Here is a 9,730-nt window from a genome sequence, read left to right as displayed (position 1 = left end):
GGAAACTACCTGTTTGCACAGAATGATTTTGCCTCAGAGTGGCAGTGTACCGACTCAGTATGTCACTCACACAGTATCGGGTCAGTCTGATATGGAGTTTGTAAAATACAGCTTTCCAAAATAACCTAAATACATGTTGTTTCTATGGGATCGGATACATGTTTGGAGGAAACTGCCTGTTTGCACGGGGTGGTTTCGCTTCAGAGTGGCAGTGTGCCATCTGAGGGTGTCACTTACATCATATCAGGCCAATCTGATATGGAGTTTGTAAAATATAGCTCTCCAAAATAACCTAAATACACGTTTATTTCTATAAAATCAAATAGATGTTTAAAGGAAACTACCTGTTTGCACAGAATAATTTCACCTCAGATTGACAATGTACCACCTCAAGGTGTCACTCACACAATATCAAGTCAATATGATATGGAGTTTGTAAAATACAGCTCTCCAAAATAGCATGAATACTCAATTATTTCTATAAAATCAAATAGATGTTTAATGGAAACTACCTGTTTGCACAGAATGATTTTACCTCAAAGTGACAATATACCACCTCAATGTGTCACTCACACAATATCAAGTCAATCTGTTATGGAGTTTGTAAAATACAGCCCTCCAAAATATCATAAATACTTGATTGTTTCTATAAGATCAAATAGGTGCTTAAAGGAAACTACCTGTTTGCACAGAATGATTTTACCTCAGAGTGACAGTATACCATCTCAGGGTGTCACTCACACCGTATCAGGCCAATCTGATATAGAGTTTGTAAAATACAGCTCTCCAAAATAACCTAATTACATGTTATTTTATAAGATCAAATACATGTTTAAAGGAAACTACCTGTTTGCACAGAATAATTTCACCTCAGATTGACAGTATACCACCTCAATGTGTCACTCAAACCATATCAGGCCAATCTGATATGGAGTTTGTAAAATACAGCTCTCCAAAATATCATAAATACTTGATTGTTTCTATAAGATCAAATAGGTGCTTAAAGGAAACTACCTGTTTGCACAGAATGATTTTACCCCAGAGTGACAGTGTATCATCTCAGGGTGTCACTCACACCGTATCAGGCCAATCTGACATGGAGCCTGCAAAACACAGCTCTCCAAAATAACCTAAATACATGTTATTTCTATAAGATCAAATACATGTTTAAAGGAAACCGCCTGTCTGCACAAAACAACTTCACTTCAGAGTGACAGCATACCATCTGAGGGTGCCACCCACAACACATCAGGCCAATCCGACATGGAGTCTGCAAAACACAGCTCTCCAAAATAGCATGAATACTCAATTACCTCTATAAAATCCAATAGATGCCTAAAGGAAACTACCCGTCTGCACAGAACGACTCCACCTCAAAGTGACAATATACCACCTCAATGTGTCACTCACACAACATCAAGTCAATCCGACACGGAGCCTGCAAAATACAGCTCTCCAAAATAACCCAAACACATGTTATTTCTATAAGATCAAATACATGTTTAAAGGAAACTACCCGCCTGCACAGAATAACTTCACATCAGATTGGCGGTGTACCACCTCGGGGTGTCACTCACACAGTATCGGGTCAGTCTGATGTGGAGTTTGTAAAATACAGCTCTCCAGAATAGCATGAAGGCTCAATTGTTTCTCTAGAATCAGGTAGATGTTTAAAGGAAACTACCTGTTTGCACAGAATGATTTTACCACAGAGTGATAGTATACCACCTCAATGTGTCACTCAAACCATATCAGGCCAGTCTGATGTGGAGTTTGTGGAATGCAGCTCTCCAAGATATCATGAATGCATGATTGTTTCTGTGTGATCGAGTGGGTGCTTGAAGGAGACTGCCTGTTTGCACAGAATGATTTTACCTCAGAGTGACAGTATACCATCTCAGGGTGTCACTCACACCGTATCAGGCCAATCTAATATGGAGTTTGTAAAATACAGCTCTCCAAAATAACCTAAATACATGTTATTTTATAAGATCAAATACATGTTTAAAGGAAACTACCTGTTTGCACAGAATAATTTCACCTCAGATTGACAGTATACCACCTCAACGTGGCACTCAAACCATATCAGGCCAATCTGATATGGAGTTTGTTAAATACAGCTCTCCAAAATATCATAAATACTTGATTGTTTCTATAAGATCAAATAGGTGCTTAAAGGAAACTACCTGTTTGCACAGAATGATTTTACGTCAGAGTGACAGTATACCATCTCAGGGTGTCACTCACACCGTATCAGGCCAATCTGATATGGAGTTTGTAAAATACAGCTCTCCAAAATAACCTAAATACATGTTATTTTATAAGATCAAATACATGTTTAAAGGAAACTACCTGTTTGCACAGAATAATTTCACCTCAGATTGGCGGTATACCACCTCAAGGTGTCACTCACGCAATATCGGGCCAGTCTGATATGGAGTTTGTGAAGTGCAGCTCTCCAAAATGTCATAAATACATGATTGTTTCTATGTGATCAAATAGGTGCTTGGAGGACACTACCTGTTTGCACAGAGTGATTTTGCCTCGGAGTGACAGTATACCATCTGAGGGTGTCACTCACACCGCACCAGGCCAATCCGACATGGAGCCTGCAAAACACAGCTCTCCAAAATAACCCAAATACATGTTATTTCTATAAGATCAAATACATGTTTAAATGAAACTGCCTGTTTGCACAGAGTAATTTCGCATCAGATTGACGGTGTACCACCTCAGGGTGTCACTCACACAGTATCAGGTCAGTGTGATGTGGAGTTTGTAAAATACAGCTCTCCAAAATAACCTAAATACATGTTATTTTATAAGATCAAATACATGTTTAAAGGAAACTACGTGTCTGCAGAGAATAATTTCACCTCAGATTGACAGTATACCACCTCAACGTGTCACTCAAACCATATCAGGCCAATCTGATATGGAGTTTGTTAAATACAGCTCTCCAAAATATCATAAATACTTGATTGTTTCTATAAGATCAAATAGGTGCTTAAAGGAAACTACCTGTTTGCACAGAATGATTTTACGTCAGAGTGACAGTATACCATCTCAGGGTGTCACTCACACCGTATCAGGCCAATCTGATATGGAGTTTGTAAAATACAGCTCTCCAAAATAACCTAAATACATGTTATTTCTATAAGATCAAATACATGTTTAAAGGAAACTGCCTGTTTGCACAAAGTAATTTCACTTCAGAGTGACAGTATACCATCTGAGGGTGTCACTTACATCGTATCAGGCCAATCTGATATGGAGTTTGTAAAATACAGCTCTCCAAAATAACCTAAATACATGTTTGTTTCTATAAAATCAAATAGATGTTTAAAGGAAACTACCTGTTTGCACAGAATAATTTCACCTCAGATTGACAGTATACCACCTCAAGGTGTCACTCACACAATATCAAGTCAATATGATATGGAGTTTGTAAAATACAGCTCTTCAAAATAACCTAAATACATGTTTATTTCTATAAGATCAAATAGGTGCTTAAAGGAAACTACCTGTTTGCACAGAATGATTTTACCTCAGAGTGACAGTATACCACCTCAAGGTGTCACTCACACAATATCAAGTCAATATGATATGGAGTTTGTAAAATACAGCTCTCCAAAATAGCATGAAAACTCAATTACTTCTCCAAAATCAAAGAGATGTCCAAAGGAAACTACCTGTTTGCACAGAACAACCCCACCCCAGACCGACAGTACACCACCCCAAGGCGTCACCCACACAACATCAAGCCAATCCGATACGTAGTTTGCAAACCACAGCCCTCCAAAATATCATAAATACCTGACCGCCTCTAAAAGATCAAATAGGTGCCCAAAGGAAACTACCTGTCTGCACAGAATGATTTTACCTCAGAGTGACAGTATATCATCTGAAGGTGTCACTCACACAAAATCAGGCCAATCTGATATGGAGTTTGTAAAACACAGCTCTCCAAAATATCATAAATACTCAATTATTTCTATAAGATCAAATAGATGCTTAAAGGAAACTACCTGTTTGCATAGAATAATGTAACTTCATATGGACAGTATCCCATCTCAGGATATCACTCACAACATATCAGGACAATCTGATATGGAATTTGTCAAATACAGCTCTTCAAAAGAATTTAAATACACATTTTATTTTGCAAACTCTGTATCAGATTGGCTTTATGTTGTGTGGGTGACGCCTTGAGGTAGTATGCTGTCAGTCTGAGTTGAAATTGTTCTGTGCAAGCAGGTAGTTTCCTTTGGGGGTCTATTTGATCTTGTGGAAATAGACATGTGTTTGGGTTATTTTGGAGAGCTGTGTTTTGCAGGCTCCATGTCAGGTTGGCCTGATTTTGTGTGAGTGACACCTTCAGATGATATCCTGTCACTCTGAAGTGAAGTTGTTTTGTGCAAACAGGTAGTTTCCTTTAACCATGTGTTTGATTTTATAGAAGTAATTGAGTGTTTATGTTATTTTGGAGAGCTGTATTTTACAAACTCCATATCAGATTGGCCTGATATGTTGTGAGTGACACCTTGAGGTGGTATACTGTCACTCTGAGGTAAAATCATTCTGTGCAAACAGGTAGTTTTCTTTGCACATGTATTTGATCTTATAGAAATAAACACGTATTTAGGTTATTTTGGAGAGCTGTAAATTACAAACTCCATATCAGATTGACCTGATATTTTGTGAGTGACACCTTGAGGTGGGATACTGTCACTCTGAGGTAAAATCATTCTGTTCAAACAGGTAGTTTCCTTTAAACATCTATTTGATCTTAAAAAAAACTATTTGATCTTATAGAAACAATCAAGTATTTATGATATTTTGGAGGGCTGTATTTTACAAACTTCATATCAAATTGAATTGATATTGTGTGAGTGACAAATTGAGGTGGTATACTGTCACTCTGAGGTAAAATCATTCTGTGCAAACAGGTAGTTTCCTTTAAGCACCTATTTGATCTTATAGAAATAAACATCTATTTGGGTTGTTTTGGAGAGCTGTATTTTACAAACTCCACATCAGACTGGCCCGATACAGCGTGAGTGACACATTGAGGTGGTATACTGTCACTCTGAGGTAAAATCATTCTGTGCAAACAGGTAGTTTCCTTTAAGCACCTATTTGATCTTATAGAAATAAACATGTATTTAGGTTATTTTGGAGAGCTGTATTTTACAAACTCCATATCAGATTGGCCTGGTATGTTGTGAGTGACACCTTGAGGTGGTATACTGTCACTCTTAGGTAAAATCATTCTGTGCAAACAGGTAGTTTCCTTTTAACATCTATTTGATCTTATAAAAATAAACATGTATTTAGGTTATTTTGGAGAGCTGTAATTTACAAACTCCATATCAGATTGACCTGATATGTTGTGAGTGACACCTTGAGGTGGGATACTGTCACTCTGAGGTAAAATCATTCTGTGCAAACAGGTAGTTTCCTTTAAACATCTATTTGATCTTAAAAAAAACTATTTGATCTTATAGAAACAATCAAGTATTTATGATATTTTGGAGAGCTGTATTTTCCAATCTCCATATCAGATTGACTTGATATTGTGTGAGTGACACCTTGAGGTGGTATACTGTCACTCTTAGGTAAAATCATTCTGTGCAAACAGGTAGTTTCCTTTTAACATCTATTTTATCTTATAAAAATAAACATGTATTTAGGTTATTTTGGAGAGCTGTAATTTACAAACTCCATATCAGATTGACCTGATATGTTGTGAGTGACACCTTGAGGTGGGATACTGTCACTCTGAGGTAAAATCATTCTGTGCAAACAGGTAGTTTCCTTTAAACATCTATTTGATCTTAAAAAAAAAACTATTTGATCTTATAGAAACAATCAAGTATTTATGATATTTTGGAGGGCTGTATTTTACAAACTTCATATCAGATTGCCTTGATATTGTGTGAGTGACAAATTGAGGTGGTATACTGTCACTCTGAGGTAAAATCATTCTGTGCAAACAGGTAGTTTCCTTTAAGCACCTATTTGATCTTATAGAAATAAACATGTATTTAGGTTATTTTGGAGAGCTGTATTTTACAAACTCCATATCAGATTGGCCTGATATGTTGTGAGTGACATCTTGAGGTGGTATACTGTCACTCTTAGGTAAAATCATTCTGTGCAAACAGGTAGTTTCCTTTTGGCATCTATTTGATCTTATGGAAATAGACATGTGTTTAGGTTATTTTGGAGAGCTGTGGTTTGCAGGCTCCATGTCAGATTGACCTGGTGTTTTGTGAGTGACGCCTTGAGGTGGGGTGCTGTCACTCTGAGGCAAAACCACTCTGTGCAAACAGGTAGCTTCCTCCAAACATCCATTTGATCTTAAAAAAAAACTATTTGATCTCATAGAAACAATCAAGTATTTATGATATTTTGGAGGGCTGTGTTTTGCAGGCTTCGTGTCAGATTGGCTTGATGTTGTGTGGGTGACAAATTGAGGTGGTATACTGTCACTCTGAGGTAAAATCATTCTGTGCAAACAGGTAGTTTCCTTTAAGCACCTATTTGATCTTATAGAAATAAACATCTATTTAGGTTATTTTGGAGAGCGGTATTTTACAAACTCCATATCAGATTGGCCTGATACAGTGTGAGTGACACATTGAGGTGGTATACTGTCACTCTGAGGTAAAATCATTCTGTGCAAACAAGTAGTTTCCTTTAAGCACCTATTTGATCTTATAGAAATAAACATGTATTTAGGTTATTTTGGAGAGCTGTATTTTACAAACTCCATATCAGATTGGCCTGATATGTTGTGAGTGACACCTTGAGGTGGTATACTGTCACTCTTAGGTAAAATCATTCTGTGCAAACAGGTAGTTTCCTTTTAACATCTATTTGATCTTATAAAATAAACATGTATTTAGGTTATTTTGGAGAGCTGTAATTTATTAACTCCATATCAGATTGACCTGATATGTTGTGAGTGACACCTTGAGGTGGTAAACTGTCACTCTGAGGTAAAATCATTCTGTGCAAACAGGTAGTTTCCTTTAAGCACCTATTTGATCTTATAGAAATAAACATGTATTTAGGTTATTTTGAAAAGCTGTATTTTACAAACTCCATACCAGACCGGCCCGACATGTTGTGAGTGACACCCTGAGGTGGGACACTGCCACTGCGAGGCAAAATCACTCTGTGCAAACAGGTAGTTTCCTTTAAACATCTATTTGATCTTAAAAAAACTATTTGATCTTATAGAAACAACCAAGTATTCATGATATTGTGGAGAGCTGTATTTTACAAACTCCATATCAGATTGACTTGATATTGTGTGAGTGACACCTTGAGGTGGTATACTCTCACTCTTAGGTAAAATCATTCTGTGCAAACAGGTAGTTTCCTTTTAAGATCTATTTGATTTTATAGAAATAGACGTGTATTTAGGTTATTTTGGAGAGCTATATTTTACAAATTCCATATCAGATTGGCCTAATACGGTGTAAGTGACACCCTCAGATGGTATACTGTCAATCTGAGGTAAAATCATTCTCTGCAAACAGGTAGTTTCCTTTAAGCACCTATTTGATCTTATAGAAACAATCAAGTATTACTTATATTTTGGAGAGCTGTATTTTACAAAATCCATATCAGATTGGCCTGGTATGGTGTGAGTGACACCTTGAGGTTGGATACTGTCACTCTCAGATGAAATTATTCTGTGCAAACAGGTCGTTTCCTTTAAGCACCTCTTTGATCTTATAGAAATAAACATGTATTTGATCTTATAGAAATAGCAAACCTGCACTGGGCCTTTAGGCTATGCCTATACAGGGCCTTCGTAGGCTTACTTGCAGGAAATATCCTAGCAACCAATTTAAATACCGTAGCCTAGCAACAGCCCAGCAATCACATAGAGTGTCACAGCAACAGCCTAGCGACCACCCTTAATATGCTAGCAACTTCATAGTAATCCACCGTAATATCTCAACAAAAGCCTAGCAATAACCAATAAAACCCTATCAACAGTCTGGCGGTCACCCAGAAAACAAGAGCAATAGCATAGCAACCAACCAGAATTCCACAACAACATCCTAGCAACCACACAGAACCCCAGAGCAACAGCCTAGCAACCGCCATAATTCCCTAGCAACCACAAAGAACGCCAGATCAACAGCCTAGCAACCACCCATATAGCCTAGCAACAGTTTAGCAATCACAGAGAAAACCAAAGCTATACCCTAGCTACCATTTAAAAAAAAAATGTAACAGCCTAGCAACCACACATAATGCAATAGAAATAGCCTAGCAAACAACGACAATACCTTAACAATGATTTAAAACAGACACAGAATGCAACAGAAACAGCCTAGCAACCACCCATAATACCCTAGCAATGACTTTAAACTGACACAGAATGCAATAGAAATAGCCTAGCAACCACCTACAATACCCTAGCAACGACTTAGAATGCAATAGAAATAGCCTAGCAACCACCCACAATACCCTAGCAATGATTTAAAACAGACACAGAATGCAACAGAAACATCATAGCAACCCCCCATAATACCCTAGCAACGACTTAAACAGACACATACTGCAACAGAAATAGCCTAGCAATCACCCATAATACCCTAGCAATGAATTAAAACAGACATAGAATGCAATAGAAACAGCCTAGCAACCATGCAGAATGCAACAGAAACAGCCTAGCGGCCACCCATGATACCCTAGCAATTACTTTTAACAGACGGAATGCAATAGAAACAGCCTATCAGCCACCAATAATACCCTAACAACGACTTAAACAGACACAGAATGCAACAGAAACAGACCATAGCAACCACACATAAACCCTAGCAACAGTCTAGCAATCACAGAAAACCAAAGCTATACCCTAGCAACCACTTAAAAAGCCCTAGCAATAGCATAGCAAGCAACCAGAATGCAACACAAACAACCTAGCAACCACGCATAAAACCCTAGTAACAGCCTAGCAACCACACAGAATGCAAGAGAAACAACCTAGCAACCACCCATAATACCCTAGCAACAACTTAAAGAACCCTAGCAACAGCCTAGCAACCACACAGAATGCAAGAGAGACCGCCTAGCAACCACCCATAATACCATAGCAACAACTTAAAGAACCCTAGCAACAGCCTAGCAACCACACAGAATGCAAGAGAGACCCCCTAGCAACCACCCATAATACCATAGCAATGACTTAAAACAGACACAAAATGCAACAGAAACAGCCTAGCAACCAAACAGAATGCAACAGAAACAGCCTAGCAACCACTTATATAACCCTAGCAACCACATAGAATGCAAGAGAAACAGCCTAGCAACCACCCATAATACCCTAGCAATGACAACAGACACATAATGCAACAGAAACAGCCTAGCAACCAAACAGAATGCAACAGAAACAGCCTAGCAACCACTTATAGAACCCTAGCAACCACACTGAATGCAAGAGAAACAGCCTAGCAACCACCCATAATACCCTAGCAATGACTTTTAACAGACAGAATGCAATAGAAACAGCCTATCAGCCACCAATAATACCCTAGCAACGACTTAAACAGACACAGAATGCAACAGAAACAGACTAGCAACCACCCATAAACCCTAGCAACAGTCTAGCAATCACAGAAAACCAAAGCTATACCCTAGCAACCACTTAAAAAGCCCTAGCAATAGCATAGCAAGCAACCAGAATGCAACACAAACAACCTAG

This window comes from Misgurnus anguillicaudatus, chromosome 7, assembly GCF_027580225.2.
Source record: "Misgurnus anguillicaudatus chromosome 7, ASM2758022v2, whole genome shotgun sequence".
In the NCBI taxonomy this organism is placed as follows: Eukaryota; Metazoa; Chordata; class Actinopteri; order Cypriniformes; family Cobitidae; genus Misgurnus; species Misgurnus anguillicaudatus.
Note: the sequence above shows the minus strand (reverse complement) of the source record.